The sequence below is a fragment of the Oryctolagus cuniculus genome, chromosome 4, assembly GCF_051225735.1.
Source record: "Oryctolagus cuniculus isolate XC-2025 breed Fujian yellow rabbit chromosome 4, ASM5122573v1, whole genome shotgun sequence".
Lineage (NCBI taxonomy): Eukaryota > Metazoa > Chordata > Mammalia > Lagomorpha > Leporidae > Oryctolagus > Oryctolagus cuniculus.
Window position 1 is genome coordinate 138,304,463 of NC_142870.1, and position 19,126 is coordinate 138,323,588.

A 19,126-nucleotide genomic window follows, 5' to 3' on the forward strand; every position below is an offset into this window, starting at 1 on the left:
TATTGTGAATTGAGCTGCAACAAATATTGATGTGCAAATGGCTTTTTTCTCCCCTTTAATTCCATTTGGGTAAATTCCAAGGAGTGGGATGGCTGGGTCCTGTGGCAGTGCTATATTCAGGTTTCTGAGGATTCTCCATACTGTCTTCCATAGTGGCTTTACCAGTTTGCATTCCCACCAACAGTGAATTAGTGTCCCTTTTTCCCCACATCCTCGCCAGCATCTGTTGTTGGTTGATTTCTGTCTGTAAGCCAATCTAACCGGAGTGAGGTGGAATCTCATTGTGGTTTTGATCTGCATTTCCCTGATGGCTAGGGATCCTGAGCATTTTTTCATGTGCCTGTTGGCCATTTGGATTTCCTCTTTTGAAAAATGTCTGTTAAGGTCCTTGGCCCATTTTTTATTGGGTTGTTTGTTTTGATTCTGTGGTGTTTTTTGATCATTGTGTAGATTCTAGTTGTTAATCCTTTATCTGTTGTGTAGTTTGCGAATAACGTCTCCCATTCTGTTGGTTGCCTCTTCGCTTTCCTGACTGTTTCCTTTGCTGTTAAGAAACTCTTCAATTTGAGGTAATCCCATTTGTTTATTTTATCTTTGATTACCCATGCCTGTGGGGTCTTCTCCAGGAATTCTTCTCCTATTCCGATATCTTGAAGGGGTTCCCCTATGCTCTCAATTAGTTTCATGGTGTCGTGGCGCATCTCTAGTTCTTTGATCCATGTTGAGTGGATTTTTGTATAAGGTGTAAGGTAGGGGTCTTGCTTCATACTGTGACATATGGACATCCAGTTTTCCCAGCACCATTTGTTGAAGAGGTTGTCCTTGTTCCAGGGGTTGGTTTTAGGTCCTTTGTCGAATATGAGTTGGTTAGAGATGTTTGGATTGATCTCCGGTGTTTCTATTCTGTTCCATTGGTCTATCCATCTGTTTTTGTACCAGTACCAGGCTGTTTTGATTATAATTGCCCTGTAGTATGCCTTGAAGTCTGGAATTGTGATGCCTCCGGCCTTGTTTTTATTGTAAAGGATTGCTTTAGCTATTCTCAGTCTCCCGTTTCTCCATATGAATTTCAGCATCGTTTTTTCTAGGTCTTTGAAGAATGACTTTGGTATTTTGATTGGTATTGCATTGAACTTGTAAATTGCTTTTGGGAGAATGGGCATTTTGATGATATTGATTCTTCCAATCCATGAGCATGGCAGGTTTTTCCATTTTTTTGTGTCGTCTTCTATTTCTTTCTTTAGTGTTTTGTAATTTTCATCATAGAGGTCTTTGACCTCCTTGGTTAAATTTATTCCAAGGTACTTTATTGTTTTTGTGGCTATCGTGAATGGGATTGATCTTAGTAGTTCTTCCTCAGCCCTGGCATTGTCTGTGTATACAAAGGCTGTTGATTTCTGAGCGTTGACTTTGTATCCTGCTACTTTACCAAACTCTTCTGTGAGTTCCAGTAGTCTCTTATAGGAGTTTATTGGGTCCCCTATATATAGTATCATGTCATCTGCAAATAGGGATAGTTTAACTTCCTCCTTTCCCATTTGTATCCCTTTAATTTCTTTTTCTTGCCTGATGGCTCTGGCTAACACTTCTAGGACTATATTGAATAGCAATGGTGAGAGTGGGCATCCCTGTCTGGTGCCAGTTTTCAATGGAAATGCCTCCAACTTTTCCCCATTCAATATGATGCTGGCCTTTGGTTTATCATAGACTGCCTTAATTGTGTTGAGGAATGTTCCTTCTAAGCCCAATTTGCTTAGGGTTTTCATCATGAAAGGGTGTTGTATTTTGTCAAATGCTTTCTCTACATCTATTGAGATAACCATATGATTTTTGTTTCTCAATTTATTAATGTGATTAATTGATTGACTTTCGAATATTGAACCATCCCTGCATACCAGGGATAAATCCCACTTGGTCCGGGTGAATGATCTTTCTGATGTGTAGTTGGATTCGATTTGCCAGAATTTTGTTGAGTATTTTTGCATCTATGTTCATCAGGGAGATAGGTCTGTAGTTTTCTTTCTCTGTTGTGTCTTTTCCGGGCTTAGGAATTAAGGTGATATTGGCTTCGTAGAAAGAATTTGGAAGGATTCCCTCTCTTTCAATCGTTTGGAATAATTTGAGAAGAACTGGGGTTAGTAGTTCTCTAAATGTCTGGTAAAATTCGACAGTGAAGCCATCCGGTCCTGGGCTCTTCTTTTTTGGTAGTGCGTTTATTACTGATTCAATTTCTTCTATGGTTATGGGTCTGTTTAGATTTTCTATCTCTTCATGGCTCAGTTTAGGAAGGTTGTATTTGTCCAGGAACCTATCCATTTCTTCCAGGTTCCCCAATTTGTTAGCATACATCTCTTTGTAGTAGTTTCTGATGATTCTTTTTATTTCTGTTGTGTCTGTTGTTACATTTCCATTACTATCTTTGATTTTACAGATTTGGGTCTTCTCTCTCCTTTTTTTGGTTAGTTGGGCCAATGGTGTGTCGATATTGTTTATTTTTCAAAGAACCAGCTCCTGGTTTTGTTGATCTTTTGCATTGTTTTTTTTGGTTTCAATTCTGTTTATTTCTTCCCTGATCTTTAGTATTTCTTTCCTCCTTTTGGATTTGGGCTTGATTTGCTGCTGTTTTTCTAAATCCTTGAGGTACATGGAGAGTTCATTTGTTTGGTTCCTTTCCAGCTTCTTGATGTAGGCACTAATTGCTATAAACTTTCCTCTTAGCACTGCTTTTGCTGTGGATGACCTGTTCTTTCCACTGGGATCTCACTCACAGAGATTTTTTTTTTTTTTTTTTTGCCAGAGTGTCTTGGCTTTCCATGCCTGAAATACTCTCATGGGCTCTTCAGCCAGATCCGAATTCCATAAGGGCTGATTCTGAGGCCAGAGTGCTGTTTAGGACATCTACCATTCTATGGGTCTGCTGTGTATCTCACTTCCCATGTTGGATTGTTCTCTCCCTTTTTTATTCTATCAGCTGGTATTTGCAGACACTATTCTTGTTTATGTGATCCCTTTGACTCTTAGACCTATCATTATGATCAATTGTGAACAGAAATTGATCACTTGGACTGGTGAGATGGCAATGGTACATGCCACCTTGATAGGATTGAATTGGAATCCCCTGGCATGTTTCTAACTCTACCATTTGGGGCAAGTCTGATTGAACATGTCCCAAATTGTACATCTCTTCCCTCTCTTATTCCCACTCTTATATTTAACAGGGATCACTTTTCAGTTAAGTTTCAACACTTAAGAGTATTTGTGTATTAATTACAGAGTTCAACCAATAGTATTAAGTAGAACAAAAAAAAAACACTAAAAGGGATAAAGTATTACGTTGTTCATCAACAATCAGTACAAGGGCTGATGAAGTCACTGTTTCTCATAGTGTCCATTTCACTTCAACAGGTTTCCTTTTTGGTGCTCAGTTAGTTGTCACCGATCAGGGAGAACAAATGATATTTGTCCCTCTGGGACTGGCTTATTTCACTCAGCATGATGTGTTCCAGATTCCTCCATTTTGTTGCAAATGACCAGATTTCATTGTTTTTTACTGCTGTATAGTATTCTATAGAGTACATGTCCCATAATTTCTTTATCCAGTCTACTGTTGATGGGCATTTGGGTTGATTCCAGGTCTTAGCTATTGTGAATTGAGCTGCAGTAAACATTAAGGTGCAGACAGCTTTGTTGCTTGCCAATTTAATTTCCTTTGGGTAAATTCCAAGGAGTGGGATGGCTGGGTCGTATGGTAGGGTTATATTCAGGTTTCTGAGGAATCTCTAGACTGATTAGTCAGATTCTTTAAGGCTTACAGAAGTTAAGAAGGTCACACAGAGTTGTATGTCATCATGCATTATTATTCCTAATACATTTTAATATAATTAGTTATATACTTTTTCTTTAAAAATAATATATTTTTTCTTCATTTTTTTTGTTTTGTTTATTTATTTGAAAGAGAGAGAGTGAATGATTTGAGAGAGACAAAGATCTTCCATCCTCTAGTTCATTTCTCAAATGTCCATAAGAGCTAGGACTGGGCCAGGCAAAAGCCAAGAGCCTGAAATGCAATCCATGTCACCTACGTGGGTGCCAGGGACCCAAGTACTTGACCAGGATGCACATTAGCAGGAAGTTGTATTGGAAGTGGAATTGGGACCTGAACCCAGTTACTCAATATGGAATTCAGGCATCTCAAATGGTGTCTTAACTACTACACAAATTCACATCCCTTCCACATCTTTAAAAGAATTTTAAATTGAATAATAGACAACAGATAGTACACTGTGAAGTTTTCTCCCAAGCCTAGAATGTAAATAGCCACCCCTGTTTTTCTACTTTTTAAAATTTTTTTGATGGAGAGGCAGAAGCAGGTAGGGAGGGAGCGAGCACTTCATCTCCTAGTTTACTCCCCAAATGCCAAATGCCCACAATGTCCTGGGCTGGACAAGGGCCAGAGCCAGGAGATGGGAACCCCATCCAGGTCTTCCATGTAGGTGGCAGGGACCCAACCACTTGAGCCATCATGTGCTTCTCCCAGGGTCTGTACTAGCAGAAAGCTAGCATCAGGAGTTGGAGTTGGACTGAAAGCCAGGTGTTCTGATGGGGGGCACAGCCATCTTAACCTCTAGGCCAAATGCCTGCCCTCCCTCTCAGTTTTTAATGTATGGAACTTTGCATATGATGCTGATCATTTGGGGCTTCTTTATCCCTTCCACTACTCTTTTCTCCTTTTATCACTCATCCATTCTTTCTCCCTTTGGACTTCTCTTCCCTTCCCGGTCCCCTTTAATGAAGGATGATGAACCTTGAGTGAACCTTGTCCCTGCTGACCACCACCCCCTCCCCTTGTCCCTTTCCTGCTCTAATACTGCCCCAAGAGGGCCCTAGTAGGTAGAGCCTCTTCTTTTTTTCATCAGGTGGGTGCTATCTCACCTCTGTCTCCTGTTAATCTCTTTATCGTGTATCCAATAATTTCTCCCAGTGGGCCACTGCTGGCTTTTTTTGCTCATTTATCAGTGTGTGTAGCTAACGGTGACTGAGTGTTGCTGCTGTTGTTTCTGCTGCTTCCTCAAGGTCACGCAAACCTGTGTGTTACAGTCACCTGCTGGGAGGCCATTGTCTCTGCCCAATGGGTAACATCTTGGTGGTCCAGAGTAATTAGCTTTAAATTTCTTGCCAGCAAGTTTCCAAAGCTTTCTCTTAACCTTTCTCAACTCCCCTAAAACCTGAAGTTACTTCATTAATCTCTAAACCTTAATTCCCTTCATTGTTTTCCCCAAAATAATGGCTTTGTATTTTTTAATTATATAGAGCCTCAACCTCTCATCTCTCTCTCTCTCTCTCTCTCTCTCTCTCTCTCTCTCTCTCTCTCTCTCCTCTCCTCTTATGTCTTCTACTCTCTCCTCTTTTCTGCTCTCTTCTCCTGTGGCTCTCTCTGTGTCTTTCCCTCATTTCCATTACTTTTAGGAAAAAAATGCTTGGGTGTCAACATATGAATATATATGGTCTGTGCCCTTCTGTGATGGGTTTGATTCAATACATAGTGAAAAATTATCTGAATAAAATTTAAGACATCAGCTGGCCTAGCCCCTGCTTTGATGACATTTAAGACAGATGGTTGCCCATTATTACCTTAGAATTTCTAAGGATGGCAATGGCATAACCCCCTTTAATAGCCCATTACTGTTTTATCACCCTGCTTGATAGGTGCAGGTATGAAGGGCTTCAGTCTCATAATGGCATTTTGGGATGATAAATGGAAATTACTATAATTTTTCTACTCATTTTAATTAAATTTTATTGATGCAGCACAGAAAGCATTAAGGCTGAATAAGTGTGCCTGAGTGTGTGTTTGTTAAAGATTGCCGAATTTAAGGATGTCATGTCTTTGAGGTTTGAAAGATACAGAAAATATATCTGATAAAAGTGTTGTCTTTGTGAAATTCCTTTAGAAGTGAAACTAAATTGCTTCAAGAGGCACAGCTCAAAAATCCAAAGAATTCTCCCAGCAGAGATGTGATGTAGACCTCTGAGCGAAGTACCAGAAAGAGAAATGAGAATAACCATTTGGTTTTACGAAAGTCATTCCACACAATTGTTCTGGGTTCTGCTGTAAAAGAAGTTGTCTGGGATCTGCAGTGACCAATATGTTCTTGAGGGAGGAGAGAAGACCTGCTATAAAAGACCTGCTTCAACAGTGAACACCCCAGTGACTTGCTGTTGCTGATGGATTTTTCCATTGGTTCCAAGCTGTTAAAAAAAATGCTCCTTTTCCCTTTTTATAGCATGCCTGGCTCTTTGCAAATTAAAATTTCAAGGACAAACTAGAAGAGGAAAGATATGTGATCAACAGTAGAGGAATTTCTCTGTTGGCAAAGAATCCCTAATCCTGTCTTAGCCATTGTAGGTTTCTGAATTTACACCATGCTTTTCTTCCCCAGCAATGTGTAGAAACATGGCCCTTGAGACTCACAACTGGCAAAAATGCTGTTTTGGGTTTAAGGAGTTTGACTTTGTATTTGACTTGACTTTCCTTGTTTTTTTTTTTAAGAGTTATTTATTTATTTGACAGTCAGAGTCACACAGAGAGAGAAGGAGAGGCAGAGAGAGAGAGAGAGAGAGAGAGAGAGAGAGGTCTTCCATCTGCTGTTTCACTCCCCAGTTGGCTGGGCGGAACCATGCCACTCCAAAGCCAGGAGTCAGAAGCTTCTTCCAGGTCTTCCATGCGGGTGCAGGGGCCCAAGGACTTGGGCCATCTTCTACTGCTTTCCCAGGCCATAGCAGAGAGCTGGATCAGAAGTGGAGCAGCCAGGACTCGAACCGGTGCCCATATGGGATGCCACCACAGGCAGTGGCTTTACCTTCCATGCCACAGCGCTGGCACCCTTGACTCTCCTTGCTAAAGATGCTGCTCCAATGATAATGTGGGGGCCTGTAACACAAGGTCAGAGCAAAAGAGTTCTTAGCCAACTAGAATTAGCGTGGCAGAGAGGAATCCAGAGCTAGCGCATAGGCTGAGAACTGGCAGTTTCCATTTTCTGAGTTCTGACACAGCAAGGTTCTGAAAGTTCTGTAAGTAGCCTCTGAGGTCTTCCTTAGGCCCACAAAAGGAGCAAGATCTCACCTTTTTATGTTCTTACACAGCCGTTCTCAAACGGTGGTCTTCAGGCTGCTGTCATAGTCATTCATTTTTACGATGCTGCCTAACTCATTTCTGGCATAAATTAATCATTTACAAGAACCTTTCAGGAAAACCACCACCATCTCTCCCCTTTGTGCTGATTTATTTGGTTTGGGGCTTGCCTTTAGAGCACCCAGTTGCGGTCTATGGGGGTCTTTTGCTTCATACAAATAGTCTGGAGACAAATCGAGTGTGAGAACATCTAACCCTCCAGGGAAACACTGACTGATTTTAAGGGAACATTTCTCCTATGGTGACTGAGCTTTTTCTAGAACTCAGGAACACTGGCCAATAGATAAGGCAACACACTCCTTAAAAATGGTCTCTATCTTTTGGGTAGAAGTCATTGAAAGAAAGACCTCACAGTGTTCACAGGCAACATCATATGTGCCTGTCCCTAGTTCTTGATTTGCTCAAGGCCCAAGCAACCCAAAGGAAGACATTTGAATCTTATCTGTAATTGAGATCCAGGCATGTAGTGATCTAGGTGTGAAGAAGGAGTTCATGAAGGAAGCTAGACTTTGGAAAGGGCAACTAACACTCAAGAGAAAAATGCCTACAAATCAGGAGTCTGACAAAGCCTACAGTTCAGTATCCTCTTATTGGACACTATGGAAATGAACTTTGCCCTCCTAAGCCACCCACCTGCTGGCATAGCTGCACTTTGAGGAGAGGAGCACTAATTAGTAAAATTGAAGGGATGGGGCAGGCCCGTTTCAGTGGAAACACAAATGACCTGTTCCTTTTCTCAAAATGTTTGGCAGCAAACTCAGAAGAATTTGTGCAGGCTCAAGCAACTCCAGGGGGCCATCTTGAAAAAAAAAGGGACACACAAAAATAAAGATTTCCCCTTCTGACTGGGGAGAGACACAAGAGACAGAGACGAGGAGCCAAGCACATGTGAAGTTCAAGGTGCCAGCAGTGAAAGAGCAGGTGCTCCAGGAAGTGAGACGGCACTCGCATTGCAGGTGACAGTAGCAGTGTAGGTGGACATTGGAAGGAGAGGCAGCCCCAAGCACTGAACCAAAGGCAGGCTGGGGCAGGCATTATCACCATAGTTGAGCGGACCCTGTAGTATCCTGTGCTTGTCTATCCTATGGCTAATGTTAGATAAGAGGAAAATGTCCACACTTTTCCTCCACCTAAAATTATCTGGAGCCACAATAAGTAATACCTTCTTGGAGAATACCCTTGAGACTTGGGAAACTGAAATCAAATCCTGAATTTCATCAGTCGAGGAGGTGGCTTTTCTTGATTGACAAAGTGTGTAATTAGCCTTCTCTACAAGGGATGAAGTAAGAGGCAACTTACCACATCTGTTTCTTAGAAGCTACGGTTAAGGCTCACTTTGATCATTTTCCAGAACTGTGCAAAGGTGAAGCATTTTGTATATAATGGCATAAAGGCATGAAGAAGAATCAAGTGTGTATTTAAAGTTATAATCTACATACGAATAGTAGACATATTTGTATAAGGAATCTTTAACATACTCAAGAGATTGAACATTCTCAAGAACTTTCATCTTAGAATAACTTACTCTGTTCACCAAATCCTCACCCAAGAAAAACATTGTACCGTAGTTATAAGTGTTCTGAAGTTCCATGTCACCACAAGGAACATGTTTGACTACTTGGTAGTGGACAAGGCAAATCTTGTTTCCAAAAGCACATTGCTGCTTAATTCCAAACAAATCACACAATGCTAATCCCCTAAAAGTATCTACCTTAACGGATAAAGTCCAACTTGAGGGTGACCATTACCACCCAGATTATCACTGGCAGAACCTGATAGGCTATAGCCCAGCCCTACCTATCTGTTGTCAGCATTTCTCTTTCTGTTCAAACACAGTACATATTAGTGGATTTTGTTACACAGAAAGTATCCCAACTTTCATGACAGAAAATAAGCATTCTAAGCTGCCTTTAAGATTTGCTCCCATCTGTATGTTCATCAGTGACTTCGTTTTAAGTTGACTTGAAAAAAATACATACATATATATATTTAACTTGAAATATATATAAAAATATAACCCTTTTAAGGGCCTTTAAGTTATTGATTCTTTCCTGAATGTTTTCTTTGGTTAAGGATTCTGATGATTTAAGTGGTAGCCTACAGGAGTTAGATATATCAGATCTACTTTTGAAAGAGGAATGGTTTCATTTCTATTGTGCACTTCAACATTCTGATGATATGCCATCAAAGTTACTTTTCTTGTCACTTTTTAAACGCTTCAACCCAGGAGTTCTATTTAAAAAGAAAGCACTTGATGTTAAATTGCATCAGAAGTTTCCACTGATGTCACAGAGCACAAACAGTGACTGCTTTTAGTCTTCTTTTTTTTTTTAACCAAAACAGTAGGTGTGCTTCTAGTTCCCCAGTGACTTCAGTAACAGCTGCAATTCATGACAATATCAGGACAAACTGAACATATTTACCCCAACTATATTTTCCTGCTCCCATTGTCCAGCATCCTAATTTGTCACCAAAGTTCCCAAATGTCCAGCTAGAGCAATCCTGGAATCTGCCCTGAAAGTCAGCACTCTGGGTGCTGGGCTCCGAGCCAGCTCTACCCTGCTGCCACTTCCTAAGAGTAAACCCAGGCTCTGTGGACCAAGATGCTCCAAAGCTCCACAGGAGCCAGTGACCTGCCTGCTGACGCATTGTGCCTTCTGCATCCTGGCAGTGTCATTGCCTGACCCCAGGGAAGCAGGCCCAGAGCTCTGGGAAGGCTTCCAGGGCAGGGTGCTTTGGGAGGGAACACTACCACAGGAGGATCAGACTTCAAGGTGGCCATTTTGAGGAATCCAGTGCAAAATATTCACCTGTCAGTGTCACTCAAACCTCATAAATTCCATTTTACCTTTCCCACTTTACCCTAGGTAAATGGAGAGATGATTAGGTGCAGGCTCGCTTAGCAGAAATTACACCTTATTTAAAATCATTTTAGAATTTGTTTCCAAAATTTAAAAAGCACCAATAAATCCTTTTTGTGTTTCTTTGACTTCCACATTTACCTGATTCATAAAACATTATCACCTTTTGATTACTATGAGTTGGTCTTGAGTTTCAAGCTATCATCTGATAACCTAATTAACTTCCAGGGTATAAAATGTGGGCTTTCTTCCAATAAACAGAAATGTTTTTAAGTGGAATCTGGGAAAGGTGATTATTGCCCTCACTTTTTACCTTATGAAATCTTCAATAAAAGAAAGCGATAGCTTTGTGAATTGTTCCAGCTTGCAAGAATATGACTCAATGTATTCATAGGTGCTTATGTTAGAAATTGCATTATATTTTACACAAGAGGTTAGGTGGACTAAACCCAGGTATTTATTACATTAAAGGAGAAAACTACATTATTATTTTTTGAAAAATATGCATAATAGTTCTCCATAAATGTTCACCTCATTAATAAAAGAAATGCCATTCTACTTTAGCTACAGAGACCTTTCCCTGACAGAGACATTTTCACAATGACGATGTACTTGAATTCTTTTTCTCTCTCTGAGACACATTTGTCAAAATACCCTTCCCTTCAAATGATTCTACGATATACAATATTTAAAGGTGTTTCATGGTTATGCATCAGTAACACAAAAAAGGTCAGCTTGCTAGATTTTGCATGCACAATGCTTCTATACCCGACTACTTCTATCTGTTTAGTTTCACTTACTGCATTTTTCCAGATGTCAGTGTGTTCATCCTTTCCAAGCCACCTTCTACTGGGTTGTATCCATGACTTCTAGAATTTTTAACACTAGGCTCAATGCCTCCCAGAAGCCGGAGAATGGAAGTACTGAGTTATTTGTGTCTTGAGGTCAGTCTTCACACAGCCTCAGCTTCTGGGAAGAAAAGCAGGCAGGGGGACAAGCACTGAACACAGGATTACTTGGTTCTCAGCCTAGGTCTGCTTATCCCTTGTGTGTGCCATAGAGCAAGGCTCACGTTGCATGTGAGCTGTATCAGCCCTTGACAGCAGGGACTCGGTCTCGGTCTGGTTTATTCACTGTGATACCACAATGCCCAGCAACATGTGCCCAGAAAATGCAGGCACTCACTTTACGTCGGTGGGGTGAATGAATGAGTCTCAGTTTGCTTCTCTGTGAAGGCCCAGGCCACACACTGGAGAACACCACGTGCTCTTATTGGAGCCCAGGTGGCCTTAAACCCTTTGAGAACAGTGACATGATCCCCAGTGGTTATATGACAAGGAACTGGGGCAGCTGAGGGATTCAGAGGAGGAGTTCTTGATGAGATGCACATTTCAACTGATGTCTAATGAATAACTAGATGCGAACAAGCGAAAGCACTGGGAAGAATGGGAGCACTGGAGGCAGAGGCCTCATCCACAGGAGACAGCTTGGTTCATTCCAAGAGCTATAGGTTCCCTGGCATCCCCAGTGTGACTGCAAAAGTGAGGTATAAGCCAGAGCGAGTGGAAATACTGTTGACTCATACAGGGGGCGACTACAGGAAACCCTGGTAGCACTCACAGTAGCCCATAGGGACTACATTTTATCACATGGAAACTGAGGCCCAGAGGTCTCTGAGCAAGTTCCAGACCTTAAAATGAATTTTTTTGTCTTTTTTTTCTATTTGAGTTTTATGCTTTTTATAAAAATTCAAGTAGTATACAAATTTGTCAAGTAAAATTTGAGTTTTACAGCTCTAGAAATAATCACCGTTCAAGGTTGGTATGTGCTTTTATCCTTGCTGAATTTTTCTACACACATAGTTTTAAACAAAAATGTGATTATATTGTACATTAGTAGTTCTCAAACTTTTTGATTACAGGAGCTCTTCATACTTTGAGAAATTACTGAGGTCCCCACGGAGCTTTTGCTTGTTTGAATTATACCCAGTGGTGTGCTGAGCTAGCTGGAGTCAGCCCCCAGCTCCAATGGATTGGTAGCTGAAAATCAGTGCTGGTGGGAATATTTACCCCAGGGGGACTAACCAGGACTTTCCCTCTCCCTCAAGAGCAACAGTTGCTAATCCACGTTAATTGCATATCACATTAATATCTTTCAGATTAGATATTTAAAATGAAGATTTTCGAAACATCAAGTAGTTTACTTTAAAGTAACAATAACAAACCCTGCAGATTAGCATACATAACACTTTTTGTTTAAAGTTTTGCAAATCCCCAGGATGTCTGCTCTAATAGGAGGCAGCTGGATTCTCATGTCTATCTGCTCCTGCCTTCAATCTATTGTGATCCTACATGTTATATTGTCTCTGGAAACCTTTACCCTATACTCAAGAGAGGGTGAGAACGAACAAAGCCGAAAATGTCTTGGTCAAATTTTGAAAATCACATTATCCAAATGGACACCTAGAAGGGGTCTCAGGAAGTCCCAGAAATCACTGGATCTCTATACATAAAATTCTACTCTTTGTTTTTGCTTTTTTACTTTTCTTTAGATTTTTTAAACTCATTATGGCATGGGCCATGATAAAGATCTACATCATTAAAATGAGATATATATGTCAAATAACAATTACCTAGATCATTTGGTCTTGTTTGTTTCTGCTATTTTTCTTAATTTATGCCCAAATATTATATCATATAGAGAATAGGAGAAAAAAGAGGAGATGAGAAGGAGCTCAGTGAATATTTACATAGACTACCTCTTTTCTAAAGACATTTGTTTATATTTGTTTGGGAGTCAGAGAGAAACAGGAAGAGATACAGACAGAGTTCTCATCCAGTAGTTCACTTCCCAAATGCCTACAATAGATGGCAGTGGGATGGTTAAAGCAAGAGCTGAGAACTCAAACCAAGTGTCTCACATGGGTGACAGGAACCCAATTACTTGAGCCATCACTACTGCTTCCCAGGGTCTGCATTAGTGGAAAGCTGGAGTCATGAGCCACAGCCTGGACATCTTAACCACTAGGCTAATATTCACTCCTCTAGAGATTTTTTTCATTATATGATTTTATTTATTTATTTGAAGGGTGAAGCTACAGAGTGAGGAGAGACAGAGGGAAGTCTTACATCTGTGGTTTACTCCCCAAATGTCTGCAATGCCCAGGGCTGGGCCAGGTTGGCAGCCAGGAGCCAGGAGCTTCTTCTGGGTCTCCCATGTGGGTACAAGGGCCCGAAGGCATGGACTTTCCCAGGAACATTAGCAGGGAGCTGGATCAGAAGTGGAGCAGCCAGGTCTCAAACCAGTGCCCATATTGGATGCCCCTGCTGCAAGCAGAGGCTTAGCCTGTCACTTGACAGTGCCAACCCCTCCTCTAAAGATTTTTTTAGCATTTTAGTTTTGTAAAATTATTATAACACAATTCACAAAACTTTAATACATTTACTAAATTATAATTTCCGGACTGTTGGCTAATTTTTTTTTCATTTTTTTCTGTCCTTTAGAGTTTTTTTTCCTCGCAGAAACACTTTATTTAAGGTATACAAACTTCATGCATTTCATAAATACAACTTTAGGAATATAGTGATTCTTCCCACCCTACCAGCCCTCCCACCCACACTCCCACCCTTATTCCTCCTCCCTCTCCTATTCCTGTTCTTATTTTTCACTAAGGTTTATTTTCAATTAACTTTAACTCCATACTAAGATTAACTCCATACTAAGTATATAGTCCAACAAATAGTATGAAAAAAAAAACCTCTTTCCTCAGACAAGGGCTATTCAAAGTCATCGCCTCTCAAAGTGTCAATTTCACTTCTACAGATTACCTTTTAGGTGCTCTATAGTTACCACAGATCAAGGAGAACATATGGTATTTGTCATTTTGGGACTGGCTTATTTCACTAAGTATGTTTTCCAGTTGCATCCATTTTCTTGAAAATTACAAGATTTCATTTTTTCATGCTATGTAGTCTTCTGTGGTATACAAATCCCATAATTTCTTTTTCCAGTCTTCAGCTGATGGACATTTGGGTTGATTCCATGTCTTAGCTATTGTGAATTGAACTGCAATAAACATGGTGGTACTGATAACTCTTTCATATTATGATTTCATTTCCCTTGGGTAAATTCCTAGGAGTGGATTGGCTGGGTCATGTGGTAGGTCTATATTCAGATTTCTGAGGTATCTCCATTCTATCTTCCACAGTGGCTATTCCAGTTCACATTCCCGCCAACAGTGGATTAGGGTATCTTTTTCCCCACATTCCCACCATCATTTGTTGTTCGTTGATTTCTGCATTCTAACAGGGATGAAGTGAAACCTCATTGCAGTTTTAATTTGCATTTCCCTGACTGCTAGGGATCCTGAATATTCTTTCATGTGTCTGTTGGCCATTTAGATTTCCTCTTTTGAAAAATGCCTGTTTAAGTCCTTTGCCCATTTCTTCACTGGGTTGTTTGTTTTGTTGTTGTTGAGTTTCTTGATCTCTTTATAGATTCTGGTTATTAGTCCTTTATCAGTTGCATAGTTTGCAAATAATTTCTCCTATTCTATCAATTGCCTCTTCACTTTTGAGTGTTTCTTTTGCAGTACAGAACCTTCTCAATTTGATGTAATCCCATTTGTCAATTTTGGCTTTGATTGCCTGTGCCTCTGAGGTCTTTTCCAAGAACTCTTTGCCTATGCCAATGTATTAAGAGTTTCTCCAATCTTTTGTAATAATTTGATGGTAGTGGGTAGTAGATTTAGGTTTTTGATCCATTTTGAGTGGATTTTTGTGTAACGGGTAAGATAGTAGCCTTGCTTAATACTTCTGCATGTGGAGATCCGGTTTTTCCATTACCATTTGTTGAATAGACTGTTCTTGATCCAGGGATTGCTTTTAGACGCTTTGTCAAAGAAAAGTTAGTTGTAGACGTGTGGGTTGATTTCTGAAATTTCTATTCTATTCCATTGGTATATCAATCTCTTTTTGTGCCAGTACCAGGCTGTTTTGACTATAACTGCCCTGTAGTATATCTTGAAATCTGATATTGTGATACCTCTGGCTTTATTTTTGTTGTATAAGATTGCTTTAGCGATTTGGGGTCCCCTGTGTTTCCATGTGAATTTCAGCATTGTTTATATCTTGCTTGACTTAGTGCCACTTCCAGTAGGAGGACACATGTGTGACTCACAATTTGGTCTTCATTTCCTCATCTCAATCCTCATCCCCAGTGACATGAAGAAGTTCCTTTACTCTGACATGAAACCACATAAGTAAAATTCAGCTGTGTTAACCATGATCTTTAGAGGACTAGGAGCAGAGACTAGGATGGAGAAGATCTTGAGATGTGTTTTGTTTTCCTTTCCCAGGAACTTTGGAAATCTCACAAGCTGAGTGGTAGTGGGATATCCAAGAGGAGGCATGAGATTATGAACCAAGCATTCAAAAATAGAAATAACGATAGCATCTAGTTCATGGCAACAGAATCTATAACAGTGCCCACCAAATAGTTGTTGAATAAATACAATATAAATACAATACATAAAAATGACAAATATAATAATATAAATAGTATTATGAGGATTAAATTAGTTTCACGCAGTAGTTTTTACATACGGCTCAGAACATGTACTACATACATGTTAGATTTTATATTTTTTTGTGCTACCAGACTGAAGATTCATAATTACATCTTGCAGCTCAATCTTTGGTCAATAATAGTGTTATTTTCTTCCATGAAATAAAATTTTTAAATAAAAAAAGATATATTGGCATATGAAATTGCCAATTTGCATTATAGGAATTTTGCAATGACTTCAGATACAGTGGTTATCAGTTTGAACCTGGTTAGATCAGAACACATGTGACGAGAAATGCATGTCTCCCATAGCAGGTAGATGCAAGATCAACCCCTTCACAGCTGCCTGATTCTTGCCTCTCTCCTGCATGTTAGGACAACTGTGCGAATATTGTTTTCAAGATTTGAGAAAATTGTGTGTTCACTTTTCCATCTGGTCAAGGCTTTTCCTAAGTTGACAATTAGAATAGAATGTGAATATTTTACTAATCATTATCATTCATATACTTACCACCTCTTATTTATTAGCCACAACCTTCTAAGCTCCTTGGAGGCAGGTAATCATTCCTTTTTTCCAGTACAAGGCATGTTACAAACTCAATAAATACAAGCTGCAATAAACTAATCCCAGACCAAGGCTGTGGGCTGCCTTCCTGGAGTTCTAATAACAAATGATGCCCAGTTCACACTGCAGGCAGGCACAGCCCATGCTCCTCATCCCCACACCTCCCACCTGGACCAATGAGCAGTGTTTTCTTTTCCTGCATCTGAAATTAAGAAGCAAAATAGGGCATTTCTTCCACAGACTTTTCTTTCTTCTGCTGAATTTACTAGAAACATGGCTTCAGATACTGAGCTCAATCTTTCTGGTCTTCTCTTTGTGAATTCTTCCATTTTAAAGGAATATCTCAACAACCTTATACAATACTTTATGACTATTCTACAAATTAATATAAATACCAAAATTTGTATAAAATACTCTGCCTTCTCCCTCCACCCCTGGAAGCCAGAGTGCTTAGAATTGAAAACTTTGACTTCTATTCTCTGTTTTCATTAAAAGTTCACTTGAAGTTTCCTTAAGAATGAAAACCCTGTTCTCATGTGTTCAGGTCACCCAATGTATAAAAGCCACTCAAATAAATAGGGTTGGAGCTTTCACAATTCGCTTATACACTCGTTCATAAGATGACATTCCCTAAACACAACTTCATAACGCCCTTATTTGATTCAAAGCCCTAGAGAGGGCTGCATATCAAAGACAATTAAAAACTTGTTAGTAAAAATGGGGCCAAAATACTTCAGATGAATTAAGAAGTCCTCTGGGTCTTTTTCAAAACCCAAAATGAACTTGGACTTTTTCTTTCTTGTGTTTTTGTAAAATTAAAAAACAATTGAATGTGAGAGTTTATGAACCATCTCAGTGTTGTGGTTCAGGCTGTAAGATGCTGGTTTCTTTCCAAAAGGGCATTTCCCATCCTGAAATGTGCTGACTTTTGCTCAGAAACTCAGCTGATTCTTGCTCAGAGAATGGGGTCTCTGACCCCAGATCCCTTAGGCCAGAGTTCTTAGCAGCACTGCATGACTCATTGGCCTTGTCTGATGCTGTCTCCTCCCCCAAGGCCCCAGCTCTTTCCTCATCTGCAGACGTGTGTGTTCTTTGGGCCTTTCTGCTCTTGCTGGCTTCATGTTTCCACATTTTTATGCTACTGGTTCTCCCAACTACGGGTCATGGTGTACACCCACCCAAATAAGGATAAGAAGGTCCTCACCTACCGAAGAGCCCCACGTCCAGCACCTGAGTGCCCAGGACATATTCGTTGCTTTTTCTTTCTCTAGAGCTAGAGGGGCAAGAGGGTCTGGAAGGACGTTAACGAATAGGAGGTGCCTTCCTCTCCGTGGGCCACGCCTAGCCATGCTAAGACTCTTTACTAGGTCGAACCACAGGAAATTGCTGTTGGAGAGTTTGGGTCTTACAGAAAAAGTAATTTTATGTGATTCAGCCAATTTCGTGCTACTAAACAACTCAATGTTCTCTTTTTAATCAGTCCCTGCCCTCATGACAAGGGTGAGCCAGCACCCAGGCCTGCAGGAAGTTGAGGGTCTACTACCAGGATGTGGGACTTCTCAGGGCTAAAATGAGAAAAGGTCACAGAAAACTGAAACCAGCTGCTTATTATGGTACAGTCAGATTCTGCTTTCTGTGCTTTCAGATTTCCTAAATGTATAGTGAAAAAAAAAATCCCGAAACTCATAAAATATAATAGTAGGTTTGATTTATCAAGTGCCTTCCATGTGCAGGTGACTGAGTTAATTGATTTAGTTCTTCAAATAGTTCCTTATCCTTCCAATTAACTCATAATGCTTCCAATCATACTTATCTCCATGTTACCAACGGGTAACAGGAGGCACAGAAGGGCAGTCACCAGCCATGGTCCCAGAGCCTACAGCTGGGGAGAGGGGAGCTGCACTCAGATATGTGAGCCCTCAGTGCTCCAAACAGGGACCCCCTCCTCCTGCCTCTGTGCCTGTTCCTGCACCGCCTGCACATAGAAGTGGTTCCTGGATGAAAAGGAATGAGAAGGTTTTCTCCATTCCTCTCTGGCTCTGGTCTATATCCTTCTCCTTATACTCCCATGCCCCAAGTGTTTATGTGCAGTTCCAGCCACTTAGCCTCAGAGGTGCCACAGCTCAGCACCCACCTGCTGGCCCTCACCTTGCCTTGGCCCAGGTGCCCACTGCATGGCTCTTGACATGAGATGCAACCCTGAATCTTCCCTTCCTTCTCTTGCTGGACCAGTGCTCCCTGCAAAGCCATTTCATCTATGGCCCCTGCAGCCTCTTGGCTTGGCCCTCACTGCTGGGAGGCTGAGGGCTCTAAGTTAAGGAGGCACCGGGAGGGAGAGGGACCTGTCCCTTAAGTCAAGAGAATCTTGAAACTTGAATACCATATACACAGCTGGGCATTTATCCCATAGACAATAAGGAGTCAGCCAAGATTTACAAGCAGTGGTTTGAGCCCATCTGTGTTTTAGAAAGGTAAGATAGGGACCAGCACTGTGGCATAGCAGGTAAAGCACAGCCTGCAGTGCTGGCATCCCATATGAGCACCAGTTCAAGTCCTGGCTGCCCCACTTCTGTGCAGGTGACTGAGTTAATTGATTAACTCTGCTATGGCCTGGGAAAGCAGCAGAGGATGGCTCAAGTGCTTGGGTCCCTGCACCCATATGGGAAACTGGGAAGAAGCTCCTGGCTCCTGGCTTTGGATAGGCCCAGCTCCGGCCTGTTGCAGCCATCTGGGGAGTAAACCAGTGGATAGAAGTCCTCTCTCTCTCTCTCTCTCTGCCTCTGTCTCTCTGTAACTCTGCCTTTCAAATAAATAAATATTTTTTTAAAAAAAGAAAGAAAAGATGGGAGATGGACTGCAGCAGGGAGTCTATGGAGCTATCTTCGTTATATGAGACTTGACATAATAAGGTGCAATACCAATAAACACATACTGTGTGGCACC

General features: G+C 40.8%; 1 protein-coding gene and 1 long non-coding RNA gene across 3 annotated transcripts in view; one reads left to right on the top strand and one right to left on the bottom strand.

The window, feature by feature from the left end:
• The window catches only part of SLC9A9 (solute carrier family 9 member A9), a 626,265-nt gene that overhangs the window by 337,950 nt on the left and 269,189 nt on the right, over positions 1 to 19,126 (top strand). The window lies entirely within an intron of this gene.
• The window catches only part of LOC127493944 (uncharacterized), a 34,152-nt gene continuing 21,562 nt past the window's right edge, over positions 6,537 to 19,126 (bottom strand). The window contains exons 2-3 of one of the 2 annotated variants that reach the window (XR_007924538.3): positions 10,854 to 11,022; positions 6,537 to 6,931 (exon numbers count right to left, since the gene is read on the bottom strand). This is a non-coding gene — a long non-coding RNA (uncharacterized LOC127493944). The remainder of the gene's footprint in view (positions 6,932 to 10,853; positions 11,023 to 19,126) is intronic. The other variant, XR_016232744.1, reaches the window with a different exon arrangement.